The 16,822-nt window shown below is 33.8% G+C and overlaps 1 pseudogene; it reads left to right on the plus strand.

Annotated features, from left to right (window-relative positions):
• The first annotated feature begins 6,742 nt into the window (after nt 1–6,742).
• On the plus strand, nt 6,743–10,206 carry LOC120141059 (annotated as a pseudogene).
• The last annotated feature ends 6,616 nt before the right edge of the window (nt 10,207–16,822 follow it).

Below are 16,822 nucleotides of genomic sequence, written 5' to 3' on the forward strand. Positions count from 1 at the left end.
ACACCATCGACTAGCCCACCCCTTGATAGTGTCGGACCTTGTGACCTAGTTAGTCAGTTTAAATTGTCTTGCGCACTACCTAAGGATTCCTGGACTAAATTTATACTTCGACACCCTTAATACTTCTAAATAAACTCGGTTGTCTAAATTGTTTCTCAACTATCAAACAAGGCTAGTTTTATATCACCCTAATTTATCTTGTTTCTATGTTCCATTAAACATTATTATTGTTTCCACTTGTAGTCTTATTTGAGAGTAATTAGAGCTTTTTGGGAAACCTCATCAGGATCTACAAATACTCTTAATTTATAACCCAAAATAACACCTTGGTATCAATATTGGCCTTACAGCATCAATACTATCTATCGAGTATCGATACCTACCCAAGGTATCGATACCCCATAACACATCTCTCTTGATTTAAAAGGATAAGTATCGATACTCTTATAGGAATATCAATACTTGGACCCTGGGTATCGATACTCCCTTGAGTACTGATACCAAAATGACACTATGGAATATGGGACTCGATACCAAGCACCCTCAGTATCGATACTCGTTCAAGGGTATCGATATTGCATTCATAAACTTCACAAATTTTAGGCCTAAAACATGAACGGTATCGGTACTGATCCCTCCACTACTGATACCTTCCCTTAAAAAATGCCCTATTTGGGCACTTAAACTCACTCACAAATCTAACTTGAGGTTTCTAATTATTCTTAGAGTTTTATGTGATCAAATAGGGTCATAAATAAGGCTTTAACCATACTTTGATCATGAAACATAGAATTTACCATTAACATGCTCACCAAGATTTAGTCTAAACCTTTATGCTATCATGCACTTCAATGGCCCTATAAAGAGTATGTAAGAGTCGTAAGTGTGGTTACCTTGAATTTCTTGGCTAATGGCAAAACCCCCAACTCACTCAAGAGGTGATTTCTCTTTTCCCTTAGCTTTTGAACTTTCTCCCACTTCTTTCACCAAAAAAAATTAAGAAAAGTGATTAGTAACTTAGTGTAACACCTTTAACCAGAATACGTACCCGAATACGATTCAATGAAATCCTTCCAATAGAATAATATAATCACGTAAAATCATATTATAATATTTAAACATCCAAATCAATATCAGTTTCTGGTAGCAATAAGACATTTCTATACTTTTTCCTATCATAAAGTAAATTGCCTAATAACTATCTAATTTAAAATATTTCTTTATTCTAATAAAATATAACTTTTATCTAAAACACATAATTTATATTCATATTTATATTCATAAAAAATATATCTCAGATATTTCTTATTTGTATACATGCTCTCTAAAAACTTTAAAATAGTAGGATGTCATTATTGATACCTGTAATCATTCCTTGTTGATTGATGCCATGCTCCACTCATTACTTCACTTGCTCTTTTTAACCTACGCGTGAAAATCATCACACGTTATGTATACATTTAGTGAGGCATTATAAACAAACTAAGGTGATATCAAATATAAAACAAAACTTAATAATATTGTATCTATTTAAAACATTAAACTTGAGTTCAAATAAAATTATTAAATATTCAAATTGACTTATTCAAGTTGCTTTTCCCCATCAAAAACCTTAAAATCATCATCTCACAATTTTGTTAAAACCATGATAATCAATATCAAACATAAAAATCATGTCATATTCTTTTTCACGTTTCATTTCCTTAACCAATACTTTTACACTTCAGAATTCATTTTCAGATTCAAAACTAATTTCCAAACTCATAATTTACTTTCAAATTCGTAACTTTACTTTAGATTCATAGCCCAATGTATATTTATGTGAATACAAGGTACGTGAGTAATAGGATTCTGAATAATAAGCACTTCAATGCTATCATAAAAATCAGACTATGCACTCCAAGTGCAATCATATCATCTGCACCAATGGTGCTATACATAATATACACAGATATACCATATCATAATCAAATTCAAAATCAGCTGAGGTTGACTTATAAAAAGTCTTCCTCAATCAAATATAACTTAAATGAATGAATGTACTCACTTTGACACTTTATTTTATAAATCCAAAATATAAGCCTCACTAAGCTTTAAGTTTAATCCTTTTCTTCGATCCCGAAATTTATCACAATTTCATACTCTAGCAATTTGAACTACATTTAAAAAAAATATTATTTTGTATTAATCTACCCACTTAAAAATTATCATATTTGTACCAATAGAAACTAGACTCAAATACGAATTTAACCATATAAGGCATTATTTTAGTTCATCTTGTACAATTTATAGTGAATTTTCAAAGTTGACTTACAGAAGCTGTTTGAGCAGAATCTGCTGCCTTGTTTTCTGACCTATCCTAGATAAAAAAAAAATCATATCTTTTGTATACTCCTCAAAATCATAAGTAGTAGTTTTAAATAGAACTATATTTATATAAAAATGCAATAGCATAAAATTCATGCTCTAACCATTTATGTAGAATTTATGATGATTTTCTAAACTTACTGTTAAAATCGCTAGTATAGACAGATTTCACTAATTTGCATCTTTAGCTTATTCACTAATTTTATTTGCTTACCAAATGAACATATATGCTTGAATCATAATTCATATAACATTATGAGTCACTTCTTATCATAATAACTCCTTCATTGGCTCATCGCAAGCAAGTGTTCACTTAATAACTTAAATACAAATTAAATACACTCACCTGGTGTCCTTAGCTTGTCAACCTTCCTTAGAAATTCACATTTCATCCTTAAGCTTCTCATTTTCTTTAATATCATTTGATCTTGAATTCAAGCACACATTCTAAATGAACATCATTTACAAACATATACATTTCAAACCATATGTTAGAATCTCACTAACATAGGCGCACAATAGAAAATAAACTCTTTAAAAATCTTTCGATGCTCAATCGATACTAAATTCGTATCACAACATCAATGTTGACCTTAACACTTCAAATTGAACATTCAAGTTCCTTTTTATCCAATTTCATCAAGCTTCACATAACATCTTCAATTTCACACTTTAACTACTAATCATGAATTCTTTTAGAATTTATCTCACCTTTTCCATTTTATTCTAAACGGTCCTTTGTCCTTAACTTCAATTCAAGTCTCAAACAACCTAATTAAATTTCCACCATCTAATTTCCAGCCCAATACCTCAACAATTTCACTAATACCACTTAAGTCAATAATTTTCTCAATATTTGCCATTTAGTACTCAAGCTTTGCCAAATTCCCAAAATAGTTCAATTTCACATTCAAACATCAAAGTCAACACTTCGACAATTTCCAGCATAGGCCATCAACTATTGAACAATTACACATTGATCTCATAATTTTCCATCGTTACCAAATAGGTACTCCAACTTTCATAAAATTACAAATTGTCCCCAAAATTTTTCTAAGCCTTGTGGAATCCTTCCTACAACATTTCCAACCCCTATATGATTTTTCCATAATTTTTCTCATATGTTTATGCCTAGGTCGAATGCTTCAAGGCTATGTTCCCTTTTTTTTCACTTGATTTCAATTGATTCAAGCATGAAATCAACCTCTATTCAACGTTTCAAAACCTCTACAATCAAACCCTTAACTCAATTTCATCAAATCAAAAACTTTCCTAATTTAGGGTTTAGACTAAAAATCATATATGCATTTCTAGGAGGTTTTGGTCATCAAACAAGCTTGGAAATGATTCTACAACCTCAATAGCCTCAAAATTCATCATCAATTCATAAAACCCTAACATGAACATAAATCCTAAAATTTGAGAACTTGACATTCAAGCAAGATTAGCATGCAATAATGGTACCAAATGATATATCTCTTCGAGTAGAACACTTTTCTATTTCACGCGCTTTAATCAAAAACAAAAGGAAATTGCTCAAAAATGGAAAATATAATTTTCTCTTACCTTGTATGTAGCTCTCATCCATGGCTGATTTTGAAGATGAATTTCTCATGAAATTTCTATATTAATTTCATGTACATTTGTCATTTATAAGCTTAAATGAATTTAAAATTCATTTAATAGGAAATGACAATTTTACCATTAATGAAATTTGATAATTACATCCATACCAAAACACATGTTACTTATAATCTTCCTAAAGTCAAAGATGAACAAATTATTATAACCTTTACAACTTGGCCCATGCATTTTTCCAAAAAATTCAATCTTGCCATTTTCATCCAACAGTCCAAATTGAACATGGAAATAAATTCTCAAATACAATGCTCCATATTATTTTCCATCATTTTAAAATGTGGAAATGATATTTCCAACCATAATTTATCCCCCTTCATATTTTCTCAAAATTTCTATTAGATTCGATTTACTGAATTTGTACCGGACTTTAACACTTTATAGCTTTTAACATAAAATCCGAATCAAAAATCTGATTCCCACCAAAACGTCATTATTGGGGGTGAACTATTCATTATGGGGTCAAAACACCTAACTTTTAAAAAATATTTTTTTGATCCCTAAACTTTTGGAAATTACCCTTTTAGCCCCTAACTTTTCCAATATTTATACTTTAGCCATTACACTTTTAAAATTTATATTTTGGTCGCTAACTAAAATTTTGGGGTATTACACTTAGCTCGATTCTTAGGTTGACACTTTTATAACTTGAATCTTACTAAAAACATTTTAGAATCTAAAGATTCTTATAAACCCCTCAAAACCCCATTTTGGAACTATTATTGAAAACTTGCAATATGGGGCTTAAAATGAAGCTATGAGAATGAGGATTTAATAATCTTACCTTAGATTAACTAAACTTGATTTGAAATACTTGGAAATCTTGATTTTGGAAGGGAATATGAAGAGAAAATGATGGAATGAAGAAGAATAAGGTTTGTTACGATATATGGGGAGTGGTTCACGAAACATACATAAAATAGGGGAAGTTTTCAGCCTTTGAAAACGAAATGGGTAATTTGCACTTTTAGTGCTCTAGTTTTTTATTTCCTAAAATATTCATCACCTTCAGTAGTTCTTTTGGGCCCACCTTAGCCCAAATCAACTAAACTTGGTCCAAAGTATTTTAATAAGTCCTTTGGGCTCCAACAATGGGTCAGGTTGACCCAAACTACTAACCCAAAATTCGAGGCGTTACAAAATCCCTTCGATACTTGTTCGATACTATTTTCATTTCATTTCACACATATATTTCAAAGAACATGTTGCTATCTTACTAACACAGTAGGCGCACAATAGCATAGGAGGAGGTCCATTGACACCACCCCTACATCAGTTGCATTAGCACCAGTGGCAGGGCACTGACCCTCGAGAGCTCCTAATATATCATGATGTGGTGCTATATAGAACTACGCTAGCAACGAACTACATTATTAAGCAAAACCAAAGTTAGAAGATTATCTGGTGATCAAATAAAGACCTGTAAGTTTTTAAAATATTTAAGGCAATGTGGTTCCCAAAATCTACCCCAACATACAAGCTCATCCTCGAATAAACCTGGCTCTAATACCAAAATATATAACACACCATACCTGGTCACACAAGATGACACGGATATTTGAGTATACATTAAGTTCCGATCTTGTCAGACAAAAAAACCTCAATCATGCACACTGAGTGAAAGTTATTAAAACTTCAAACATATATCATGCAATACATGGCAACATATAATCAGATAAAAAGTTCACACCATTCAAACATAGAATGTTACAAGATATACTCTACTAGTTAATGAATAGTAAAATAGTCATTTCACACTACAAACCTCAATTAAGCTCATTAATGTTTTCCACTAGTCTATAGTTAGAGACGTGCAAATTTACAGATTAATTGGACATCAAACGTGAAGCCAATTTAATCATGTAATCCAAGGGACCAAAATGTAAATAATTCATAATTTCCGTGTGAGCGGGTATTATCCCATTGACTTTCTTATTATGAAATTCAATAATAATAAGTGTGACAAAATAAATCTCACTAAATTCTGAATTATGGTCTAGTATTAATTAACAAAACCATTTTAGGACCATTTTGAACATACAAGGACATCTTGGATTTAAACCCACTGCTTTAGTACTACTAACATTCATCTTACCGTTTCCTTTCTGCCATTTCTCTGCTGAACAAAACAACCCCAAGCTCTGAACTTTGCCTTTAGTTTCAGTTTCTTCATAAACCCCACATCTTCTTTATTTCTTTTTTGGTTTAATGAATTCCATTCTTCCTCGTTTTTTTTTTTTTTGGTTTAATGAATTCCATTTTACGGTGGTAAAATAGAGTAAAAAGATTACTGGGGAGAAAAACATGAGATCATACGTTTATTTCTTGCTTCTGTTTCTTGCCCATATAAGTTCTTTTGTGACTTGCAGTTCTTTCCCTACTAATGAAGGTAATGAGCTTTTGTTTTTTTTTCTTTTTCAGATCTTGATTGGTTTCTGGGAAAATGTGGGTGGAGATACCCGGGTTTAAACTGTTCATTTTGTGTTGCATAGTGTTTTAGTTAACCTGTTTTAAATTTATGCTCTTAATTTAAGGATACTCATCATTCTAGTTTTCAGTATTTCTCACTGAGCTGGGAACCCCCTTTTTTGTTTGAAGTTTGGGCTCTTACAACATTTAAAGAGGCTATATACACATCTGGTTTTTTTTCAAACTGGAATGCTTTAGATACTGATCCATGTAACTGGTTTGGGATTACATGTGATTGGGAGACCCAACATGTTACTAAGATGTAAGTATGGTGTACCAACTTTTCCAAGTTCTTTAATTAGTTTTCATTCCATTTGATGCATTTTTCAGAGTAGTTATGCCTCTTTTTGTGTTGCAGAAACATAACAGGTTCATCTTTGAAGGGATTTCTTGCACCAGAGATGGGTCAGATGATGTACTTGCAAGAACTGTATGTTTTCTTAGGCTTGTTTGTTCAAAATGATGCTTTTGATTCAACTTCTATCCGTAGAATTGGTGAATGCTTTCATGTTTTTGTAGAACTTTACATGAAAACAATCTGATTGGAACAATACCTAAAGAACTTGGCTTTTTGAAGTCTCTTCATGTGTTGGATTTGGGGATGAATCAACTCACTGGTTCTATTCCACCAGACCTAAGGAATTTGTGTGACTAAGATGTAAGGGAAACTTCATTTGTTCTGTTTTAAAGGCAGTGAATTTTTGTTTTTCCTTTTTTTTTTTTTTTTTTTACTTGTGCATTTTTCATATTTTGGTTTCATTTCTTTGTCACAGAAACCTTCAGTGAAATCGGTTGACAGGCATCTTGCCTGCTGAACTTGGGAACTTAAAATATCTTCAGGAACTTCGCCTCGATCGTAATAAACTTCAAGGAACCGTTCCTGCTGCTAGAAATTCAACATTTACAGATAAGATGAATGGAATGTAAGTAGAACATGACCATGGAATTATGATCTATGAAGCTCTGAAGAACAAGTATATTTGATGCACAGCTTATTAGGAAATATGCCCCTTATGCCTTCTTAATGCACGCTTCTGTTTTCTAAACATGCATCTCTTGTAGAAACCAGTACTATATTTGAAAGTTTTAAGCGATTGTATCATTGTAAATTTGGTTTGAAGGATGTGCTTAACGATAATGATTGAAAAGTAGTAAAAACAAGCTGGTGGTAGTTGCAACTTGGACTGGCATTATAATAGGCTGTGTTTACGACATGTTTGACAATTGAGTTGCAATGGCTGAATGACCATTAAATAGGATGCCATTTGTGCTGTCAAGAATTTTATTGTCAGATATGGCAAATTCTTAATTTCACCTACTGAAGAGGACAAGAAACTTTTTCACCTTAAAACTGTTATTTTAGTTTAGAGTCGAAAGATCTTGGTATGAGATCATAGAAGCTGAAAACATTGCAGGCTTCCTCTCTAGAAATCTAGCCACTGAATTTCAGTCATGTTAGTATATTCGAGCTGATCTCTAGTATTTCTTTTCACTACAGGTATGCCTCTCGTTCAAACTTTACTGGACTTTGTCGCTCATCTCAATTAGAAGTGGTAGATGTCTCCTACAATTATTTGGTTGGAAGCATACCTAAGTGTTTGACGGACCTTCCAGGGTAAACTTTCTTTGCCGATGTCATAGGTCAGTTTTGGCTCCTCTTTTATCCAGTTGGCTCATGTTTTCCCATATGATTAATGCAGTGCAAGCTTTGAAGAGGACAAAGATTTTAAACAGCATCCGAACACACAATGTGGTATGTATTACACAATTTTTGTACCTCTGGCAGTGGCATCCATGATACTTAAACAAAAACATGTGTTTTTTGCCAATTTTTGTAGTATGCTTAGCTATTCAAGCTGATGATCTTTTAACTATTAGAATATTTCAGCATTGACAACAAAGAAGTTGACAATGGCAGTGTTCTTATTTAGGTGCTCTCCAATCTAAAAGTTACCAAGCACTAAAATGTAAGCATCAGCCTGATGAAGACGTTGCAAAGCATCCGAAAGCATCAAAACCTGCCTGGATATTAGATCTTGAAAGAGTGACGGGAATCATGGTGGGGTCATGGTGGGATCCATCTTTCTTGTTGCCTTGCTTACCGCTCTCCATAAATGCAATAGCAAGGCTGCAATCATAATCCCTTGGAAAAAATCAGGGAGTGAGAAAGAACTTTTGGCAGTATACATAGGTTAGTTTGCCACATTTGGCATGCGGCATTATCTACTACTCCTCAAGTTAACTTCAGTAGTGTATTCTTCAAAGCAAAACCGATTAAGATTGTGATTCTTTTTGCAGATTCTGAGTTGTTGAAAAATGTGACTAAATATAGCAGACAAGAGCTTGAAGTAGCTTGTGAAGACGTCAGCAACATTATTGGTTCCTCTCCAGACAGTTTGGTCTATAAAGGCATCGTCAGGGGTGGACCTGAAATTGCTGTGATAGCCCTCTGCATCAAAGAGGAGCAGTGGACTAGCTATCTTGAGCTATATTTCCAGAGAGAGGTACTTGTTATTACCTTAATAGTTTCAAAGAAATACTGATTTGTTAAAACTTCAAAGATGCGAAGAAGCTCTAAAATGTAAGAATTAGCAAAACCTACAGTAATCTGGTTCCGCATTTTTGGTTTGAATTGCTATTTAGGTGGCAGATTTGGCAAAATTGAATCACGATAATGTAGGGAAACTACTAGGATACTGTAGTGATATCATTTACAAGGATGCTTGTTTTCGAATATACGTCAAATGGAACGCTTTATGAGCATTTGCATTGTAAGCATTCTCCCTCACTACATATAAGTGTAACCTTTTTATATATCCGCATTACCCAAGCACACATTTAAATGCAGATGGAGAAGGATCCCAACTATCTTGGACAAGGAGAATGAGAATAATTCTCGGCATTGCTCGAGGACTCGAGTATCTTCATACAGAACTTGAGCCACTATTCACTATATCAGAGTTAAACTCTAGTGCTGTGTATCTTACAGATGATTTTTCCCCAAGGTATCTCCTTACCTCGTACTCTGGCTTGTATGAGCATCTAATATTTTTATTCATGTCCAGAGTACAGAGGATGCTTGATAGATTGGGTAAGCAATCTTCCTGAACACCCTTCTTTTTAAAGGAAATCCTATCTATCTTATTCGGACTTGGTTGTTAGTATTGAATACGGGTGTATTATATTCGTACCCTTGTCGATGTCAGACACGTACTTCAACAGAAAAAAAAAGAGCCAGAATGACATAGAACCTTGTGTTGTTGTCATTACATACAAACAGGTTTTAGGTTTGATATGCTCCTGAATATTTATGTCCCTTCCATGCACCAACGGGCCAAGGAATATCTTGAATCACCAGATGCAATGTCTAATATTGTGGACCCTGAGCTAAAACATTTCACATATGATGACCTCAAGCTCGTTTGCGAAGTCATAATAAGTCTTTGCATTCATCCAGACATTTCGAAACGCCCATCCATGCAGGAAATAAGCCTCATGCTCGAGAGAGGAATCGACACATTGGTATTGGTTGAGCTCAAGTCCTCTTCTCTGGCATGGGCTGAACTTGCTCTTTCTTCATTTTTTTCAGAAGCTGCTAACCATACTGTTAGATCAAGCACATCATACACTTTTACCCTCCACTCTTTAATCTTTGTACATGCTGTATGCCAGAAGAAACATTTGGCATCGTCTAATTACTGAAAAGGACACTTTCATCATACACCGTTCGACGTTTTCTGAAAACAATCTTCTGAAAATCACAATATAGCCGATTTAGTTGTCTGTGTAATCAGTCTCACTGTATGTGTATATTAAGCTTGTCTAGTCTTCTACAATGAAATTGCTACAACCTTTATCTTTTTCTACATAATTTTGAGTGCAAGCTTGTAATCTGGAGAAAATTACACATTTTCTGTAATTTATAAACAAAAACGAACCCCAAGTGGAATCTATAAATAACCGACTCATTATATACTCGATTTAGACCTGGAATTGATTAAACTTATAGTTATGATATTGCTACATGTTACACTCCTACCCAGTTTGTGGTAGCCTTAAACAGATAGGAGACATTGCATTCGGTACAAAAAAACTAGACTAAATTGAAACTTAGCAAACAAATGAGAACATTTATAATTCATTGTATAAAAGAGATAATATATCAATTAGCGACCAACTTATAGGTATGTAAAAGTTTAGGGAATAATTTGCAATTTAGTACATTGATATTGTATAAAACATCCAAGGGCATAATTGAAGTTGTCGTAAAAGTAGAATGCTTGTAATCATGAACCAACTTTAATTGTAAAAGTAACTTGTTACAAGTCATAAGTTGAGGGCAAAGGCCTTTTTTGTAGAACTTTAAAGATTAGAGTTAAAATTGTAAATTTCAAAAATTCTGAAGGTATCAATACCTATTGAAGGTATTGATGCTATTTTTTCTTTCGAGGTTCCAAAAAGAATTGAGAAAATTAAGCCAATTATTCACACCTCAAGGTTTCAATGCTAGATTTTATGTTTTCATATTAGGGGTATGGTATCAATATAGAAATTATATTTAAATTTTAAAAAATTAATTTGTTTATTAATATGGGGTAAGTAGAAGACAATATTTGTTCAAAGATGACTCTCAACCATTTAAGATTAAACACTCACACCGCTGACATTTCTGGTACTCGAACTCGGGACCTCAAAGAATAAAAATAATTCTTTTATCACCAAGGTCACGACTTGGTTTGTGCTTAAAAATTAATATTTATACTTTATTTCAAAAAAATTGAGTTGGTTGCGTTATACGTCCTCAAACTATGATCATCATTCTAAATTAGTTTTAAAACTTTCGGACATTCTAATTCCATCCCTATTCATGATCACATTCTAAATTAGTCCCTAGTATTTTAAATACTTTGAATCCATCCTTAAACTATGACCCTTATTCTATATTGATCCCTACACTTTTGAATATTCTAATTTTATCCTCAAACTTTTGGATGATTTAGGGGGAAGTTATTGGAATGTAAAAAAGTTCAGGAACTAATTTAGAATGAGGGTTATAGTTTGGGGATGAATTTGGAATGTTAAAATTTTAAGGACCAATTTAAAATGACAAACATAGTTTGAGGATGAATTTAGAATGTTTAAAAGTTTAAAGACTAATTTAAAAAAAGAATCATAGTTTGAGGATGTATAGTACAATTAATTCAGCATAATCACTATAGAGATCAAAATCAAGGAAATTTTATTTGGAGTTCATATAATATCGTACTGAATCGTTAAAGGACCATTCCAATATAATATTTATCATATTTAGGAATACTTTAAACATGCATAAACTAATTTACATTGGTGGTTAAAGGAATTGTTGTTTCTTGTTAAATAATCGGGTAAAGAAAACGGAAAGAACACAAGAATTTTAACGAGGTTCAGCAATGTGCTTACGTCCTCGGTGCCCTAGGCGGCGTTATAATTTTTATTCAATATCTCATAGGGTTTGGTTATATCTCCTTTTATAATAAATAAACCCTGGTACATATTTACAAAAATAACTTTGTACCATACCTTTACCGGTATATTTATGAGCCATGCCTAACAAATCTCCACCTTGGCGAATATCCTGCCCCTTTGGAAACATTCAATGTGGGTTGGGTTACCTTACTTCTTTAACAACTTGAAACATTCAACAAGTCCAAGCAATGCATGAACTTGTCTGTCGTAACTGCCTTGGTGAACATATCAGCAGCATTCTCATCAGTATGAACCTTCTGAAACAAAATCTCTCCATATGCAACCAACTCTCTAATCTTGTGAAACCTTACTTCAATATACTTAGTTCTAGCACGATAAAAGAACCATCATCAAGGCTCTTAACATAGACACAACAATCACACTCGTATTGCTTGTAGTCAATCTTGATCATATATGAGTCAAACCGTTTGTACCATTGTCTCGGAGACTGTTTCAACCCGTACAAAGATTTCTTCAATCTGCAAACTAAATGCTCGTTTCCAGGTTGAGTGAAACCTTCAGGCTGCATCATATAGATCTTCTCCTCTAAATCACCATGCAAAAAAGAAGTTTTAGCATCCATCTGCTCTAAATGCAAATCCCTACTAGCCACCAATGCAAGTACTGCTCGGATTGAAGTGTGCTTGACCACAGGAGAACAATTTTCATCATAATCAACTCCTTTCTGCTGTGAAAAACCCTTTACTACCAAACGAGCCTTGAACTTCTCCCACTCTTTTTCTGTTACTGTTGGTTTCTTCTTATACACCCATTTGCAACCAATAGGCTTCTTTCCCTCAAGAAGGCTAACTAACTCCCATGTACGATTGTGATTCAAATACTCTATCTCCTTAACCATGGCAACCATCCACTTGTCGTTTTCCTGACTAGTAACAGCATCATGAAAAGTAACCGGATCATCACTACTAACAGTAAGTGCAAAAGAGATCATGTCTTCAAAACCTAATCTATTCGGAGGCTTTATATTAGTCCGTCTCACCCTGTCTCTGGTGAGACTATAATCCTACAAATCAACCATAGTGGAACCACCAGAAGTCGATTGAGAAGTTTCTGTTTTCTCAATTGGAAACTGCTCGAAATTCACCATTGTCTTGTCTTTCTTCTGCTGCAACATAGGATGTTCATCAAAAACAACATCTCTACTGATCACAATTTTCTTTGCAACTGGATCCCAGAACTTGAATCCTTTGACACCTATCTTGTAACCCATAAAAATACGCTCCTCGCATCAAGTTTGGATCTATCATCAGCAGGTACATGCACATAAGCAGGACAACAAAAAATCCGTAAGTGATCAAAAGTAACATCATGACCAGTCCATACCTCTTCTGCAACTTTCCCAACCAATGATGCCCTTGGCGATTTATTGATAAGATAACACGCCATGTTAACAGCCTTAGCCCAAAAGTGTTTGGGAATCCCCACATTCAACCGTAAATAACTGGTTCTTTCATTCAACGACATGTTCATCTGTTCCGTAACACCATTCTGTTGTGGCATCTTGTGCACTATAAAATGCCTCTTAATCCCATGCTCCTTACAGAAGTTTAGAAACTGTGAATCTGTGTACTTCGTACCATTGTCAAACCAAAAACACTTGATTTTTCGTCTTGTTTGGTTTTCTACCTCAACTTTCCACAACTTGAACTTCTCAAAAACGTCAGACTTCTGTTTCAAAAAATACACCCAAACTTTCCGTGAAAAATCATCAATAAAAGTAATTTAATACCTAGATCCACCCAAAGACGATGTCGTGGAAGGCCCCCATACATCAGAATGCACATAATCAAGAATCCCTTCAGTTGTGTGCTTTCTATTCTTGAAACGAACTTTAGTCTATTTACCAAGAACACATTACTTGCAAAAATCAAGCTTACAGCTTTTAACACCATGCAACATACTTCTTTTATGTAATTCAGCCATACCACGTTCACTAAGATGAGAAAGACTCATATGCCACAGTTTGGCAGTATCATCACAGGACTCAATAGAATGAACTCCACCTACAACGGTACTCCCTAACAATCTGTAAATATTCCTTGTAGTCATCTTTCCTTTCATCACAGTCAAAGCTCTTTTAACAATCTGAATGGTTTCCCTATCCTCATCAGCCTTAGGGATAAAACCATTCTTGAGAAAAGTGCCCAAAGAAATCAAATTCTTCTTCAAATCTGGGATATGCCAAACACCACAGAACTTTCGAACAGAACCATCATACATCTGAATTCTAACATCACCAATACCAACAATATTACAACATCGATCATCACCCAAATAAATAGAACCAGAATTAATCGACCTCTATGTCGAAAACCATTCCCTATTTGGCGTGATGTGATAAGAACATCCAGAATCAAGAATCCAAGCATCTGTCAATTGAGTCGTTGAAATAGAGAGCATATCACCCTCACTGCAATCAGAATTGTCATCATCGACCACATTCACAGACTTGGATGACTCATCACGCTTCTTATCAGTATGCTTTTTCAACTTCAAATAGTCTCACTTCATATGTCCCGCCTCCTTGCACTTGTAACAGTGAATTGTCTTCTTATCCCTAGATTTGGATATGAAATTTTGCTTCCCAGACCCTGCCTTCTCTGCCTTCCATCCACGGTCTCGATTACCCTTGACATATAAGCTATCAGCTTGAGAGTTTTCCCCTGCATTCCGCTTCCGCTGGTTGTGAGCCAACAAGGCTATAGTAATCTCCTCAACTTTGATAGTCTATTTCCTATATGTAAGAGTAGTCACCATGTGTTCGTAAGAGGGAGGCAACGAATACAACAGAATCATCACTTTGTCTTCATCCTCAATTTTCACATCAAGTCGGGCCAAATCAGAAATGATTTGATTGAAGACATTCACGTGTTGTGCCAAATCATGATCATCCTGCATCTTCAGCTCATACAACCGTTGCTTTAGATACAGTTTAGTCATTAAGGATTTGGACATAAACTGACTTTCCAACTTCTTCCAAATTTCATCCGGAGAAGACAGATGCATGACGTGATACATGACCTCGTCTGTCAAACATAATCGTATGGTTCCTACCGCTCGCAGTCGCAATTCTTCCCAATCTTCCTCCTCCATCAACACTAGTTTTGTAGGTCGCAAAGCCTTCAGGATCCCTTGCTGTGCCAACAGATCCTTCACCCTTGTTTGCCATAATCCAAAGTTACCCTGACCATCGAATTTTGCAACTTTGAATTTGGCTCCTGACATCTGATACCAATTGTTGAATAATCGGGTAAAGAAAATGGAAAGAACACAAAAAATTTAATGAGGTTCAGTAATGTGCTTACGTCCTCGATGCCCTAGGCGGTGCTAGAATTTTTATTCAATATCTCATAGGTTTTGATTGCATCTCCTTTTATAATAAATAAACCCTGGTACATATTTACAAAAATAACCCTGGACCGTACCTTTATCGGTATATTTATGAGTCATAACTAACATTTCTTGAGATCAAGAGTTCAAACATCAATGATTGCAACAAGATAATTGAATGTTTAATGTAAAATGGTTGAGAGTATTTAGAACATATACTATTTTGTAATCACCTTAGCCTAATAAAAAAATGAATACTTCAAACATTTGTATCACATGTTAACATAAATCAACACACCAAAATACTAATTAATCTCATTTAAGCATATTGAGATCTTTTATGTCATTTTAACCCTTTTTCATGCGAAATCCTTTCGAATTACTCCAATCTTTGTTCAAGTTATGTGAGCATATTTCAATGATCATAATGAATGACTTGAAACATATCCCGCTTACTAACATGTCTATATGCAAATAATAACATATCATGTATTTTAATGTAAGAATATTCATTTCCAAGTTCATAATGCCTAGTTTATATACTGCTATTGGAATAGTTTCGAGAGATGCTTGACGAGTTGAAAGAAAAAAACTCTCACAATTATTACTGCATAGCCAAATTCAAAGAGGAAATCTAGACTCGGGCACGAACCATCTAACCTCGGTAGTTAAAAGAATCGTTGTTGTTCCTAGATGTCACGGGTTCGAGCACCAGTGACTGCAGCAGGGTGATTGAGCATTCAATGTCAAATAATTGAGAGTATTTAGAACATATACTACCTTGTAATCACCTTAGCTTACTCAAAAGAAAAAAAGAAAAAAACATATAGTATGAACCAACTTACTTCAGTGGTTAAAGGATTCGTTGTTGTTCCTAGAGCTCATGGGTTCGAGCACCAATGGCTACAGCTGGGTGAATGAGCGTTTATTGTCAAATGGTTGAGAGAGTATTTAAGACATATACTATTTTGTAATCACCTTAGTTTAATAAAAAAACATGTAATATTAATTAAAATATTATTGTACTTTCCAATATAAATTATTTATAAAAATATCATACTAATAAAAGAAAATTTTATAAATCATTAAAAATTTATTTATTCATATAAGAATTTAAAGAAAAAGTTAAATTGACAATGAAAATTCATAAATTCACGTAAATAATATAGATATTTAAAATAAAACTATAAATAAAAATTGAATTGAAAAGTATACCTCTAACTAAAATAAAATAAAAATTAAATACTTAATAATTTGATTGAATTTCTCAACTCAAACTTTCAAAAAGATGAACACTCAAAAAAGATTACGAGAAAAGAGGCATAACGGAATAAAGAACAACAGAATAAATGAGTTGAAGAATGGAAAATGACAGCAAATATTATCAAAAATAAATAACAGAAAGAGAATAACGTGAGCTTTTTATTGAAATGTAAAACAGAATTACTTGGCTTTCATCCTTTACGTTAGTGGGTTTTTATATCTAAGATAC

The sequence above is a fragment of the Hibiscus syriacus genome, unplaced genomic scaffold, assembly GCF_006381635.1.
Source record: "Hibiscus syriacus cultivar Baekdansim isolate YM2019G1 unplaced genomic scaffold, ASM638163v2 tig00002237_pilon, whole genome shotgun sequence".
Classification (NCBI taxonomy): Eukaryota; Viridiplantae; Streptophyta; class Magnoliopsida; order Malvales; family Malvaceae; genus Hibiscus; species Hibiscus syriacus.